The sequence below is a fragment of the Paroedura picta genome, chromosome 10, assembly GCF_049243985.1.
Source record: "Paroedura picta isolate Pp20150507F chromosome 10, Ppicta_v3.0, whole genome shotgun sequence".
Classification (NCBI taxonomy): Eukaryota; Metazoa; Chordata; class Lepidosauria; order Squamata; family Gekkonidae; genus Paroedura; species Paroedura picta.
The window spans coordinates 74,865,968-74,882,154 of NC_135378.1; the positions used below are offsets into that span (position 1 = coordinate 74,865,968).

General features: G+C 43.6%; 1 protein-coding gene across 8 annotated transcripts in view; it reads right to left on the reverse strand.

Moving 5' to 3' along the window:
• The window catches only part of GRID2 (glutamate ionotropic receptor delta type subunit 2), an 857,916-nt gene that overhangs the window by 702,089 nt on the left and 139,640 nt on the right, over positions 1-16,187 (reverse strand). The window contains exon 1 of one of the 8 annotated variants that reach the window (XM_077300878.1): positions 945-984. The exons of the other annotated variants lie outside the window; for them this stretch is intronic. The gene's annotated coding sequence lies outside the window, so the exon portion shown is untranslated. Of the gene's footprint in view, positions 1-944; positions 985-16,187 lie in introns of those variants that run through there. 8 annotated transcript variants of the gene reach the window in all.

A 16,187-nucleotide genomic window follows, 5' to 3' on the forward strand; every position in this document is an offset into this window, starting at 1 on the left:
GAACTGGTCAAACTGTCCTACACTACTTTAATCTGCATTTTATAAACAGTGCAAAGAAACACCTAGGTTTGTCACAAAGGTAGGTTTACCACCTTCCCAGTAGCACTGGGCAATCTCCCATTGACTTTCAATCCAGCACCCATAATAATTTGCGGAACAGGAGGAAAAAAATGGTGGGACTCTATTCTGTTCCCAAAACACCTTGTGCTGTGTTTGATTGTTTTGGTCACATTCAATGTTTACTACAAAGATGAAGAAGTTTCGCAACAAAACTACAAAAGGGAGATCCTCCACCAAGCATCTCCTTGAGTCCGACTGACCCAACAACATCCACTGGTCCCCCCTCAGACACCCCCTCCATGACCTGAAGCAGCTTGAGGTTCCTGAGGGTTGTCCAAGTTATCATTCTATTTGAAGCCACTGTTAGATTAATGTCAATATGTTATTTATATGTATTACTCCTGCAATGTTTTCTGTGAACCGCCCTGGGCCATATGGGAGGGCAATATAAAAATCTAATAAATAAACCGATCTCCAGGTAGCACCTGGTGGTTGGCAACTCTACATTTTCACTAAACACAGTCATCCCAAACTGCAAAGTACGGTCTCATTTCTGATCACAAATCCACAGTAAATTTTAATTCTAACTTTCATTTGTGGAAATCTCTCCACAGACAGGACATTAATCACAGTTATATTAAAACTGAAAAGGCTTATTCGTTCCAAAGGAAAGGTCAAGATACAGGACAGAAACATGAAGGTCTATAATTTCCAAATCTCAGTTTGCTATTTGACAGCATTTGGTCTGCCTGGGATACCAGGACTGAAGTGTACTAAACACTTGATAGTTAAGAGTCTGAAGTTCTTACCAAATGGCTAAATATCCACATTAAGCTCCAAAGCTTTCTTCCCACTGTCCCATGATGGAATGAACCTGAACTCACCTCAGCTGAGACCAGCCATCTATAGCTAGCAACTGCTTCAGCCCAGCTGGTAACTCTGAAACTGGCAGGGCAAAGCAGTGCTGCAGATTCTGGGTTAAGTAATGGTGTCTGGCAGTCAGGTGGAAGTAATTACATCATGAAGCCCTACTTGAGGGAGGTAACAACCTAAGAAATAAGCTCCAGGACATACCTGGTTGGTTGAAAGGGTAGCGGGGAGGAGCTAACCATCAGTGGGGATTGGAATAACAGCCTATTTAAGGAGGTTCTGCGGAAGGCCAAGGAGGATTGCTGTTCAGGCAATGGGTAAGAGCAGAGGGCAGAGAAAGGAGGGATCAGGTGGCACAACTCTCCAGTTTCAGATCCTGAGAGTCCTCTGCAGCAGGGAAAGTCATGGTGGAAGGAAAGAGGTTGAAACCAGGAGGAGTGTCACATGTGGTATAGTGGTTGGAGTACTTGACTACAATCTGGAAGAACCAAGTTCGAATCCCCATTCTGGGATGGAAGCTTAGTGGGTAACCTTGGGCCAGTCACCCCTGCTCAGCCCGATCTACCTCATATGGAGTTTATTGTAAAGATAAAATGAAGAACAGAAGAACAATTTGGTAAGCTATTTTCTGTCTCACACCAGGAAGAAAGGTGGCATAAATATCTAGGTAAAAATAAAGCAAAACATTTCAGATTGAAAACATAAAAGGAAGCATATTGTTAAATTCTCCTGAAAGAGCTGTGGGTTAATTTTTTTCCCCTGCAACATGTTTTTTTCCTCTACCGTCCTCAGTAACACAGGGAAAGTTGCATCAGGTTGTTAGACATCCATTTTCTTGATGTTCTTTGTACAAGCCTGTCACATTCTGTCTATTACTGGGGATGACATGCTATGAACAAGACAGTTATACTCCTGGGCTGTCCTAGCTAGTGTCACAGCTGAAATTAAGCAGCTCATAGATAGCACAAAATGGACTGGAAAGATTAGTTAGCAATTATATTAAAAACCAAAGGGCCAGCTCAGGTCTGAAGCCTAACTCCACAGGAATATAAGGTGAGCTTGTGGCACTAGTGCCCCTCTTTGATGCTTTTACTGCACTTACAGTATTTGCTGGCGTATAATACTTTCCCCCCCTGAAAAACATGCCTCCAAGTGGGGGGGTCGTCCTATACGCCAGGTGCGCTTCAGTTGGGATAGACATAGCTGCCCATAATACTGTAATGTAATGTAACAAACTCTATATTTTGAGTGGAAATGTTGGGTCGTCTTATACGCCCGCAAATACGGTAGTTTTTCCATTCTGGAGTGGCCTATCACTGTTTTTTGTTCAGAGTTTGTTGAAGTTGGGGAGGAGGACAGAGAACGAAAACAAGGATGGGAAAAATACGCAGGGAAGGGGGACCAGAGGCTACAAGTCCAGTATTCTCAAAGAGTTGAGATGAAGATTAAATGACAGCAGGTCTACTTTTTTCACCCAGTCCTAGCTAGCCCAATTTTGTCAGATCTTGGAAGCTTAAACAAGTATTTGGATGGGACTATTTGGATGGGAGAGCAAGTATTTGGATGGGAGAGCATCAAGGAATGCCAGTATTGTGACACAGAGACAGGCAATGGCAAACCACCTCCGAACTTCTCTTGTCTTGAAAACAAGACAGAGTTACCGTAAGTCAGCTGTGAGTTGATGACAATACAAAAACTTGACTATGACATGTTCTACCTGTAAAACTTTTCCTCCTGCACAACATTAAAGGAAAGAAGGAAAACAATTGACCAGAATGGCTAAAATGAGGCATCTTAGAATTAAGCCTCTTGTGGCGCAGAGTGGTAAGGCAGCAGACACACAGTCTGAAAGCTCTGCCCATGAGGCTGGGAGTTCAATCCCAGCAGCTGGCTCAAGGTTGACTCAACCTTCCATCCTTCCGAGGTCGGTAAAATGAGTACCCAGCTTGCTGGGGGGGGGGGGTTAAAATGGTAATGACTGGGGAAGGGAATGGCAAACCACCCCGTATTGAGTCTGCCATGAAAATGCTGGAGGGTGTCACCCCAAAGGTCAGACACGACCCGGTGCTTTACCTTTACCTTAGAACTTAGTGGGCAAACTTCTGGCATCAAGTTTATGGAAGCCCTGGAATGAAGAAAGGCTCACAGGTTCAACAATACAGGCTTATGGCATGTCTTACACTGTGTTTTTGCACTGTAGTTGTATTTTGTGATCTGCTTTGAGTATCAAGAAAAGCAGACATTAAACAAACAGATTCTTGCATCCCTAGTCAAGCAGAGTCACAGTGAACACTCATCTGTGGATGGGGACACTATAACATGTGGTGGTGTGAAGGGCCATCAAGCCACAGGTGACTTATAGAGACCGCATGGGATTTTTAGGGCAAGATACCTTTGGGGGGGGGCTGCCATTGCCTGTCTCTGGGCAGTTCTCCTTAACCTCTTTGGTGGTCTCCCATCCAAATACTAACCTGGGCCAACTTTGCCTAGCTTCTAGAGTCTGATGAAACTCAGCTACCCTGGGTGATCCGGGTCAGGGTCACAAGAGCAATTCTTGTGCAACATACCAGTATAATTTGACACACTATTACATGTAAGAAATGTGATGAAAAGGGATTGAAATACTTTCAGAAACAAGAACATGTTCTAATGGTATACAATGAGCATGGCTGGAAGGGAGAAGCAAGGATAGGGGTGCCAAGCAGTGCCCCACAATTAGCTGGAGGGTGGGGATGCAGCATAATGGCAGTAATTTTGTAAAATGTACCTCCCTGGATTTCCTGGAAGCACTTACCAGAAGTGACAAACAATAGCTCTAGGAATTGCTGGGTGCTCTATGGTAAGACCACAGAGTTCCCAGCAATTCCTAGCCTTTGCTGCTTCCCATAAGAGCAGGCATGATGTAGTGACTAAGACCAACAGACTCTAATCTGCACCAGGGTTTGATTTCACACTCCTCCATGTGAAGCTTGCCAAATTACTTTGGACCAGTCACACTTTGAGAGCCAGTTTGGTGTAGTGGTTAGGAGTGCGGACTTGTAATCTGGCATGCCAGGTTCGATTCTGCGCTCCCCCACATGCAACCAGCTGGGTGACCTTGGACTCGCCACGGCACTGATAAAACTGTTCTGACCGGGCAGTGATATCAGTGCTCTCTCAGCCTCACCCACCCCACAGGGTGTCTGTTGTGGGGAGAGGAATGGGAAGGCGACTGTAAGCCGCTTTGAGCCTCCTTTGGGTAGGGGAAAGCGGCATATAAGAACCAACTCTTCTTCTTCTTCTAGCAAAACTCTCCTGTGGAGAAGGGAAGGTGACTGTAAGCTGCTTTGAGGTTCTATAGGTAGAGAGAAGCAGGGTATAAAAACCAACTCTTCTTCAGTAAGTATTTAAGGCTGCATTTTTAACAGGACCGGGGTGAGAGTCCCCCCATTGGGGACTTCGGCAGCCCTAGGCAAAGATGGAAGTTGATGGCACTTCTTGAAAGGAATGTGTTGATTATATGCACGTAGGGCTATCTCCACATCATCACCGATACTGATCTTCCAGAGTTTCTAACTACATGGTGAAAAACCCACTTACGTACAAAGGTGCACGTGTAGAGCATGAGGAATAGAATCCGCTGCCACAATCCCATTTCCCCTGCCCCCCACTGCATAAAGGAATTTATTCATATGTCTGACTTAGCTGTGTGTTCCATATTTAGGAATCTCAGGAGAGCCATCACTCAACAGCTGTTCTTCTCTACGGAGAACGGGAACAATTCCGTGTAGCATTGTGTGACTTTCAGCAGGACCGCCTTTCAATTCCTGCCATCTTATGTTTTCATGCTATCAGACGGCGATGCTGCTCTGTGTCCTTCCTTTTTTAATGCAAGTGGCTATTGATTTTAAAAAACATGGTCTGTTGGTTTGCAAAGCTACATAAAGTTGGCTGTGATTCATTCAACTTTTTCTTTTAAGTGCCGATGGAAGGCGACTATAGGGGTAGTCAAACTGCGGCCCTCCAGATATCCATGGACTACAATTCCCAGGAGCCCCCTGCCAGCATTTGCTGGCAGGGGGCTCCTGGGAATTGTAGTCCATGGACATCTGGAGGGCCGCAATTTGACTACCCCTATACTAGAGTCTTGGCTGCTTGCAAGAAAGAACCTCCGTATAAGGCAGGCAATCTCTCAGGAAGCAGCTAAATGGAGACATCTCAACATATATCCTATTAGTTCCCTCTCCTGTAACTTAGAGAAATATCACAGCCACTGGAGAGGGGGGAAAGATGCAAGAGCCCAGGCACAGGAAATCAATCCTTTCTGACGTGCGGTGATGGTTTCAACAGAGGGACTAACATACAGGTAGTCAAAGAGGAAGCAGCTACTTCTGGGGCCAGGCATTCAAAAATAACTTCCGCATTAATTTAGCAAATGTTGAGCTAAGTACTTTCATCTCACCAATTTCATTAAACCAACAAACTCCATTATTTACAATAATCAAATCAAGCCCTGCTTTGTCACAGTGAGAATGAGTTTACTACCCAAGGGAGAGCAATTTTAGCCAGCTTATGTAATTCACTGTCGCTATTTTAACCACATAAAAAATTAAAATATAGTCAGACCTGGTTAACCTACGCTCGGGTTATCCAGATGTCTCTGCATCTCAAAGCCCTAAATTCTAAGCAGGGTGATAACCTCAAATGACTTGTTGATGGGTTATTTTAATCCAGATGAGCACGGACAAATGGTTTTCCTTGAGACCTAATCATAAATCTGAGTCAACTTAACAAGAACTACTTAGCAATTATGTCTGATGCATTTGCATATTACTGTCTTTGGGGAAAGGTCACTCAATGAATTTGGTTGGTGCCAGGAGTACTTGCAGGTTATAAACGAAAGATCAATTAAAAACATTTATGGATGCAATTTGCAGCAACTGACAAATCAGCCTTCACTTTTTCTTTTTTTAGCCATTCATCTTTCTTCTTGGAGACATATCTAACCAAAAGGGACACTCAGTGAAATGACCAGCCTTATCAGAATTACCCTTTTAAATTATTGTGTAATTTTTTATCCCAACCTTCTGGCAAGGAGATCTCTCCTCCATTTAATCAAACAGGAACCTTATAAATAATCTGCGTGTTAAGTGCCATTATGTTGCTTCTGACTGATGGTGACCATATGAATTAATGACCTCTAGAATTTCCTATCACTTATAGCCTTGCTCAGGTCATACAAACTAAGGACTATGGCTTCCTTGATTGAGTCAATCCACCTTCTGTTGGGTGCAATTTTCCTGTTGCTTCAATTTTCGCTAACATTATTGTCTGCTCCAGTGGCTCTTGTCTTATCATGCACGGTCGCTGAAACAGTGATTTTGGGTCACATGGAGGGGGAAGGAGCGAAGCAAACCGCTTACGCACGGGACGGGACACAACGGTGGCAAAACCCAGAGTAACCGATTATGCACACGGCGACTCTGGCGCCACTTCTGGTTGTGCCCTGGTCCTCCAGAAGCTGGCTTTCTTCCGCGTTTCACTAACACGGCACCAAATCTGCGGCCAGTTGCAGCCAGTGCCATGCATTATCGGTGATTTTAGGTGATGCCATTCCACCCGGAATGTGAACCTTCCCCTCTGTGCATAATGGGCCATAATGAGACCAAAGTATGATAGCCTCAGTTTAGTTATTTTAGCTTCCAGAGAGAGTTCAGATTTGATCTATAACATACCTTTTTTTGCGGGGGTGGGAGTTCTATGAAGTCGGTCAGTGAACTGAATGTCAAAGTGGGGGGTTGAATTTGGACCTATTGTGTAGGGCTGTTTTCCCTCCCTTTTGCTGTACATCTGTTGGGGTTTCTTTTTCATTCTGCATTGATTTCCCCACCCACCCGCAGCACTCAATTAACTTTCCAGTTGCTGTTTCCCCAGATTTTCTGAGAGTGGTTTTGCGCTGATTTTTCCCTTGTTTTACTTCTCAGCCGAAGCTAATTCAAAAGTGGACATATTCTCTCCAATTTCAGCACACACAGACACAGCCTTTACTGCCCCTTAAAGGTCACTCCCCCACCCACATCAAGGTTGTTCTGTCCACTCTGCACCTTCTGATGGTCACTCAGAGTGCAAGCTCCATTGATTACTTTTTCCCTCTTTGTTTTACATTTTAATTTTTTTTTTTACAAGTCGCACAAATCTAGCATTATGAGTCTATTATTCATATCAGATAGCTGGAGGGAAGAATAAATGACAGGGAAAGAAATGTGCTTCTCTGGCAGCTCTCAGAGAGGGGGAGAAATTCCTCCCTCCTTCATCCCCCGCATTTTTCTCTCTAGGATCCTGCAGAAAGTGACGCAGACTTCCTTCAGGATAGAGAAACTGTTCTCCACACTCCAAGCCCATGCATTAATTTTAGTTTCATTTCTGAAAAATAATAGATCTCATTGTGCTTGCATGGGAGGGAGGGTGGAGCAGAGGGAGGGGAAAACTGGCAATGAAAGAGGGGGGTGGCAGAGGGTGGTGACTTTTCCATTTTTTACAGTGACCGATAACACAGCAGAGAATTGACTAGACTAGAGCTTGGCGATAAGAAAAGGGAACTTTGCAGATGGTCTAGTCCAGGGGTAGTCAAACTGCGGCCCTCCAGATGTCCATGGACTACAATTCCCAGAAGCCCCTGCCAATGCTGGCAGGGGCTTCTGGGAATTGTAGTCCATGGACATCTGGAGGGCCGCAGTTTGACTACCCCTGCTCTAGTCAGTTTCAGAAATAATTTGTTCAACATTCAAGACTGTTTTAAAAAAAACTATCTGAGTTCCTTTACCTTCCCTTTTGTTCAACCACGAGGTGCTTTCTAGATGCCATTCTGCAGCTGCAGTGGGTCAATTACGTACATTTAAAAAATATCTTGGATGCCTCCCCACACACATCACGAGTGTCATTTAAGAAAAATTGTGGGTTCTGGGTACAGCTGTAGAATACGCCAGAGAAAAAAAGAACGGAGTGCAGATCAGGCACAGAATCCCAAGTCAAGCTAAAAGGTTTGACAGCTTGGATTCTCTGCACAATAAAATCAGAGTCCAGTAGCCCCTTTAAGACCAGCAAAGATTTATTCAAGGCATGAGCTTTCGAGGGCTTTGTTGGTCTTAAAGGTGCTATTGGACTCTGATTTTATTGTGCTACTTCAGACCAACACGGCTACCCATTTGAAACTATCCTTATGGGTTCTCTGCAGTAAGCTGTGTGTGTCCTCTCACACTGTTACCCTAAGCAGGGTTACACTATTCTAAGACCAGTGAAGTGAATTAACTTTGAAGGCATGCCACAATTTAGGATGGCACTATTACACCACTGTAGTGCGACATTTTAACTGATTTAACCATAAAGCGGCACACTGATGTGGCACAATGTTACTTATTTGAATATATACCCAAGATTTAGGAATATTTATTATTATTCCAAACCTGTAAATAGTCACTTTCTTTGTCACCCATAGGAATGGCTTCCAAGAAATAAACGGCTTTTATTTTTTTCTATATACCAATACATACAAATTCATTGCAACTATTAAATCCAAGTGTTCTTCCGTTATTTTATCAATCCAACAATGCAGACAGCTTAATATGTACATAAAACAACTTGACTATGGCATAAAGAGAATTTATAGAGAAAGTTTTCTTTGTCTTTCCAGGCCTTGCAAACTATGTTCTGCAGCCATAATAATATCAAGGATAGGAGTCAAAAACATTCTTGGGACAAGATTTGCTGTGATTCCGGAAAGAATTTTGCCATGCGTTGAATAACCCTGGAAAGCATAATTCTAACCTTGTGCCCTTGTACTAGGGTTGCCAACTCCAGGTTTGGATGCACCTGAAGATTGGAGTGTGAATCTCGAAGAGGCGGGTTCAGGCAGGACCTAACACCATAGAGTTCACCTTCCAAAGCAGCTATTTTTTCCAGAAGTAGAATAAATGTTTTATGTATGTATGTATTTATTTGATTTCTATACCGCCCTTCCATATGGCTCAGGGCGGTTTACATACAACATCATAGGGGGATACACGAAACGAGTCAACATACAACATAGTCAATATACAACAATAACAATCCAACAGTGGTCCTAAACAACACAACTTCAGTGATCCCAACAATAACAACATAAGAACAGAAATGTAGCTAAACCCCCTAGAGAGGTCAGACTGCTTCAAGCCATGGAGGGGATGTCTGAGGGGGACCTGTGGTCGGTCTCTCTGCCTCTCTGGATGCCTGCCAAGGGTCTTACCATGGAGGAAATATTGTGACTGGTCACAATATACTTCCCCTGTACGAAGCAATCTGAAGTAGAGTTGGTTTTCGTATTCCCCTTTTCACTACACAAAGTAGTCCCAAAGTGGTTCACAATTGCCTTCCCTTCCTCTCCCCACAACAACCCCCTTGTAAGGTAGGTGAGCTCTGCTAGAACTGCTCTGTGAAATCAGTTCTAACAGGACTGTGCCTAGCCAAGTTCACCCATCTGACAGCATGTGAAGGAGCGGGGAATCAAATCCTGCTCTCCAGATTAAAGGCCACTACTGTTATCCACTGCACCAAACTGGTCTAGATATTGGAGAACCTCTGTCTAGAGGCAATCTGTCTTGACATTATTTTGCTGGCATCTGCTGCCAGGGGATCATGGGAATTGTAGTCCATGAACATCTGGAGGACCACAGGTTGACTACCACTGGAATACATGATGGCAGCAAGGTAGAGGGAAAGCAAAGCTTTTCCTACAATGTGCATTGCTGCACCATTGAAATGTGCAATTGCCTAAGAATGGAAATACTGCTTGGGAGACTGAGTTACCGGTCAAAAAATCCCAGGCTACTGAGGAAAGACAGAATGGGAGTCATGAATCTCTCCTTTTGTTTTTTTGCCCCTTCTTTCAACTCTGTTGATGATTTGAACAGGGTTTAGATCAATGGGATAATTATGGTCTTTTAAGTGGTCCACTTGAACAGAAATGGTTTAATGAAATTTCATTAAGGAAACTTTAGCTATCTTTGAAAATCCTAATTACAGAACTCTAACAAGTTTCTGAGCACACAGTTCAGCCACCAGAAGTTCTGAGGAACCCAACACCCTTTCATCTTCAGTGCCAGCTTTAGAGGTGAACCCTTTAACCTTCCACTGCCAGTCAGATCTGAAAGTTGGCGGTGGAGAAAATGGAGAACTTTCCCAACGTCTCAACTTCTGAGAAAGAATTGGGCTCAGAGAACTAGCAGGTTACAAGTCGCCATCTGAAGGCTAACAAAGTCAATCTGACCCTAATTCTCAGCTATTGGGGGAGGGCAAGCATTTTACTCCTCTTTAATCCTGATTAGTCCATCGTCTACTCAACAGAACAATTGCATATCCCTGCAGATTTGTTCCTTATTCTGAAGCTCATTGTTCTACTTCTCTGTCTGCCGTCTAAAGCTGTCAGTAATGATGAGGAGAAACATCAGCTGAACAGACCATCAATCAATTGCTGGTGCTGCATACACTGTATTTATTTATATTTCTATACCGCTCTCCCATAAGGCTCAGGGGAGGTTGCATAGGTTTCTGGTTCTACAGTCTAACCCAGGGGTAGTCAAACTGCGACCCTCCAGATGTTCATGGACTACAATTCCCAGGAGCCCCTGCCAGCGAATGCTGGGAGGGGCTTCTGGGAATTGTAGTCCATGGACATCTGGAGGGCTGCAGTTTGACTACCCCTGGTCTAACCTATTGCATTAGTTACTTTCAGTAAACTATACATTAAGAATTAGTCATCTGAACTTATAAGAATATTTCTTCCCAAGCTAGACATGTTTAAATCCCACTTTATTCCTCCAGAGAGGTTCTGTGTTGAAATCAAATTAAAATAAGAAGCTCTATCTTCAGATGAATTGTGGCTTTGATGTAGCCTGGAAACTGCTGTGGCACATTGCTTATATGTAAATACAAGAGTATACACCCAGTGTTCCAGAAACAGCAGATAGTTTATAATGAAAAACATAAAAACACTCAGGTATAATATAACAGGTACCATATTTTCTCTATTTCTTCCTCCAGTTAACCAGGGTGCTGCAATTTGCCCCTTTTCACTTAAAATTAGACTACAGGCTGTCAAATCTGCCTAGAATCATAGAGTTTGAAGGGACCACATGGGTAATCTAGTCCAACCCCCTGCACTATGCAGGACACTCACATCCCACATACCTTCTGCCACCAATTCAACTGTTGTGGAAATTCTAACCCATCACCCCCACCAGAATGCTTCTCTACACTAGCACCATTAATAATTGGTAGGTTCATTAACCAATTAATGATTTGCAATTAACTGTCTGACTTTCAATTGATTAATTAGTATGTGTGGGGGGGACTGATTACATTTAAATACATCTGTCAAGTGCAAAACTTTGATTTCTTGAGACTTGCAAAGGAAGAACGTTTTGGAACACTGTGCAGGCCAGCAGACAACACAGGGCAGGAATCTTAACCCAAAGCTTCATTCTTCTGTCCTGCTTGAACACCCCACCCCCACTTTACTTTCTCCTCTATTGTTATTTCCTCTCTCTTCACTCTGCTCTCTTCTCTCAGTATAAAGGGTACCAGTAGCCTGTTTAGTGATGGACTACATTATTCCTAATGGCACAAGGCCCAACTAAGAAACAAACTGCAGCTATTAAAGCACAACAAAGTGTCTGCAAAACAGGAATAACTCCAGAGACTAGTGCTTGTGGTGCAGTCAGTGGCAATAAATATCTGTCTGTCTGTTGTTTACATTTATAGACCGCTCCTATCAAGCCTGTCATCTCAGGACAGTATTCATAAAATGCAACAAGCAGTTAAAAACAAACACAACCATACATTATTAATGGTATATGCCAGGTCTCGTAGGCTAGACCAGTTGGTGAATTTGGTTCTGGATGTTTATTATCCTCCTCTTATGAAGGAGGCAAGCAAGAGTGGGGAGCTGGCTATGTTGGAGCTTGAATTGCTAGGTTGAGCCTGGCAACTGATAGGAAGACTTCAGGGTCGGGACATGATAGGGAGTCTCGCATCATTAGTGGGATGACTCACTAGAAACTCTATGGTAAAACCAAACGTGAAACCATAGAGTTTTTGAACTACTGCAAATACTTCTGGGTTTTCTCTGAAAGTGACATCATGGCACCTACAAGGCAAGTGGGTTTAAAAAGGATTTCCCCTGCTGCTGTTCCAAGCACTAGCAGGCAACTGGACATAAAGGTAAAGGTAAAGGTATCCCCTGTGCAAGCACCGAGTCATGTCTGACCCTTGGGGTGACGCCCTCCAGCGTTTTCATGGCAGACTCAGTATGGGGTGGTTTGCCAGTGCCTTCCCCAGTCATTACCGTTTACCCCCCAGCAAGCTGGGTACTCATTTTACCAACCTCGGAAGGATGGAAGGCTGAGTCAACCTTGAGCCGGCTGCTGGGATCGAACTCCCAGCCTCATGGGCAAAGCTTTCAGACGGCTGCCTTACCACTCTGCGCCACAAGAGGCTAATCGCAACTGGACATAAAGGTGGAGAATTCCCCACCCAATCCAGGGACTTGGCAGCCTTAGTTGGAACTCAAAACAACTATAATGAACCCAGCTTGTTATGCTGAGTGATGCCATCAAACAGTCTTCATGCAGTATCATAAATTTTACTGACATTCAGCCAAATATAATTACACTGTTTTTGATTGTAGCTACTTATTACACCATCCCAATGATGGCTAATACTAGCTGAATAAATACCTAGTAGACATTTCCCCAAAGAAACAGAATTTAATGGTCATAGTCAAATCCCATTTTCCATCTCCTGCACCATTAGCAAGGAGGAAAATAGGTTATCATTGACTCAACAAATGATCTGAGAGAATCATCCTCCACTATGATAAATAGTATCTATCTCTTCTAATCAGCAGGGAGGGGAGTATCACTGGGAAACAAAAAAATTGCCTTGTTTGTATGCATTACTTTGGAAGGGGGAGGAGAAAATGAATATCCACCAAGGTCCCAGAAGTTATTTAGTGGTGTTTGCTAGTAAAGGTTGAAAAATTAAGGAAATTAAGACTAGGGGAGAAAATGCCCACTTGTGAAAATAATTTTCATGATTGGCATTACCTAATTAATGGGGATGCCAACCCCCAGGTGGTGGCTTAATATTATACCTGATGATCTCCAGTTGACAGATGTCAAGTCGTCTGGAAAAAACAGCCAGTTTGGAAGGTGGACTCTCTGGTATTACACCTAATTGAAGTCCCTCCCCAAGTCCCACGCTCCTCAGGCTCCACCTCCAAAATCTGCAAGTATTTCCCAACCCAGAACTGGCAACCCTACTAACACAAATCCAATGGCCTGAATGTACTTCATTCGTGATCTACTTATTTACAACAGGAGCCTAAATCAAAAGAAATCATTAGACACAAAGCTGGATGTCTGCCCAAAGTTACCATTATTCTGTTTCAAAAGCTGATCCTTTAGAGACTGTCAAAAATACTGAAAGGCCTTACTGTAAATAACCACAGGATTACATGGTGTAAGGCTCAAGTCCGTTCTTACAGCACGGGGCTCCGCACATGCAGGTATGCATGCACATGACAAGCTGAAGGCCTTTCTTGTCAGAATGATGGTATCAATCACCTGCTAGGAACAGCAGAGGGTCTTTGACCACTCTGTAAAACTGCAGGGCAATTCAGTTACTGGAAGGAAAAGGAAAGAAAGAACAGGAAAATGTGTCCCTGTGGTTCATGATTAGCTTCGACCTATGTGATCTTGTCAATCATCTTGGATGAAGCAGCAAATAACCACTAATCCAAATACCAAAGGAAAAAGTGTGGGGCAACAAACAAGTTTTGAAATTATATGTCTGTGCAAACAGGGGCAGCCCATTAAGGTTGACATGTCTTTTCAGCTACCATGGAATTACCAGATCACATAACTAAAGGTCCCAGCATGAAGTCCCTGCTTCTAAAAACAAAAGGCAAGTCCAGCCCTACCACAGGTGAGATGGCCTTTTTTAGAGGACAGACTTTATCATGGTCCTAAGCAGAAATATGACCATTCACAGCGGTGGACTCAGAAAGGTCCAGCTCTGTTTAGAATTGCACTGACATTATGGTCTACACTGAAACACAACAAGAGTGATCTCCAATGAAGTTGATGGGTGGTAGATTAAGGTCAGAAAAAAAAGAGTACTTCACTCAAGGAGTAATTAAGGAATTCACTGTCACAGGATGTCACAAGGGACAACATTTCAAATGGCTTTCAAAGAAGATCAGACATATTGTAGGGGTGTGCACTTCAGCTGGCATGCCGCAACTCCCCCTCCTCTCGTGCCACGGCACTGGCCGCCTCAAACTTCGGTCATCCGCGAGGTGGCCGAACTGAGCCAAAGTGCACACCCCTAATCCCCAGTGTCAGTTAGCCACGATGGAATCTCCCTAACCAGAGATGGTAAGACTCTGAATCCCAGGACAGGGAGGCCATAGCAGGGAGAGACCTTGCCCTCTTTGTAGGCCTTCGAGGGCAATCTGGTTGACTCTGGTGGAAAAACAGGATGCTGGAATCTATCGATGACTGGACTCACCCAGATGAGCTTTTCTTTTCTTTTTTGGAGGGGGGGAAGCTCTATATCTCCAAGACAGATGCAAAGCAGCATAGTCTGAAAGGCACCCACTTGAATGGGTTAATCAACTGCTGTGCAATATATTTTCATTTATTCATGCACGTCATCTGGCTGGAAATTTGTAGACAGACAGAGCTAAATTATAGTTTATACAGTACTCCAGTAACACCATCTAATTCTTTTATTATTATTGCCAGTCTGGATTCCCATCTGCCTCCAGTTACATCACCGCCCTATGGGGCCCTGGGGAAATGTATGTTCAGAGAGGCACACTTTCACTTTACATTCACATGAATGGCAAGGAACAAAACCAGCTTGGTCCTTGAATATTTATGTCTATGTGAATCACTCAAGGGGTTCGCGTCTCATACAGTGAAACTTTGAAAAGCCAAGCAGTCACTCTGCTTTTACGTCTGCATTCCAGCAAGCCATGTAGGGTTGTCAGAAATTAGATTCATAGAAGTCAACAGTCAACTACACTGTATTTAAATGTAGCACTGAACTCTTCAACCCAGCTCTGTTTTGGAGTCGTGCCTGTTGCTTCCACAACAGTCAACTCAAAATCCACTTAGCAAAACCATGGTGAATATCTGCAGTTTAATTTAATCCCTAGGTACTGGCGTTTAGCGCAAAAAAATTTGCAAGATGGAAGTAATGAAGCAGCAGGGAATTTCACTTAACTGAGGTTTTTTCACCCATTGCTGTACTTTCATCTTCCAGAACAATCTTTAAAAAGCTTTGATGGTTGATATTAGGAATTTATGGCCATTCTAAAAGCTGCCCGCTCAATTCTTTCTCAGCTTGGTGTAGTGGTTAGGAATGTGGTCATCTAATCTGGCAAACCAGATTTCATTTCGTGCTCCACCTCACATGCAGCCAGCAGGGTGACCTTGGGCTTGCCACAGTGCTGATAAAGCTGTTCTGACTGAGCAGTGATATCAGGGCTCTCTCAGCCTCACCCACCTCACAGGGTGTCTATTGTGAGGAGAGGATAGGGAAGGTGGCTGTAAGCCGCTTTGAGCCTCCTTCGGGTAGAGAAAAGCGGCATATAAAACCAACTCTTCTTCTTCTTCAGTAAAATCAGGGCTCTCTCAGCCTCACCCACCTCCCAGGGTGTCTGTTGTGTAGAGAGGAAAGGGAAGGTGACTGTAAACCGCTTTGAGACTCCTTTGGGTAGAGAAAAGTGGCATATAAGAGCCAACTCTTCTTCGCCAAATTACAAGTTTTCTTTAAAAACGGTCAAAAACAAAAGGGAAAACCAAAAACACCCACATGTGCGGCATATTTTCTTGCATGAATATAATTATATTCCTCTATATAGAAATGTAACAAACTCTAATGATTTTCCCACTACCACCACCACCACCACCACAAAAAATAAGAAATAATTTAGAAGGCAATTTCAAGTGGAAAAGTGGCAAACGCTTTGCCAACCCACCACATCTCCAATCACAATCAAAACCTTTAAGCTGCCCCTCCCCCCCTGCAAGAGATCCCACAGGACTCTTGGCTTGCCTGTAAATAACTTGGGTCCTTCACTGAAGGGAGCATCTCCTACTCAAATATTGCTGTAGACATCCTTTCAGTGCAGCACACATCCCAGAAGCAAAACAGATACAACATTTATGCCAGTCATT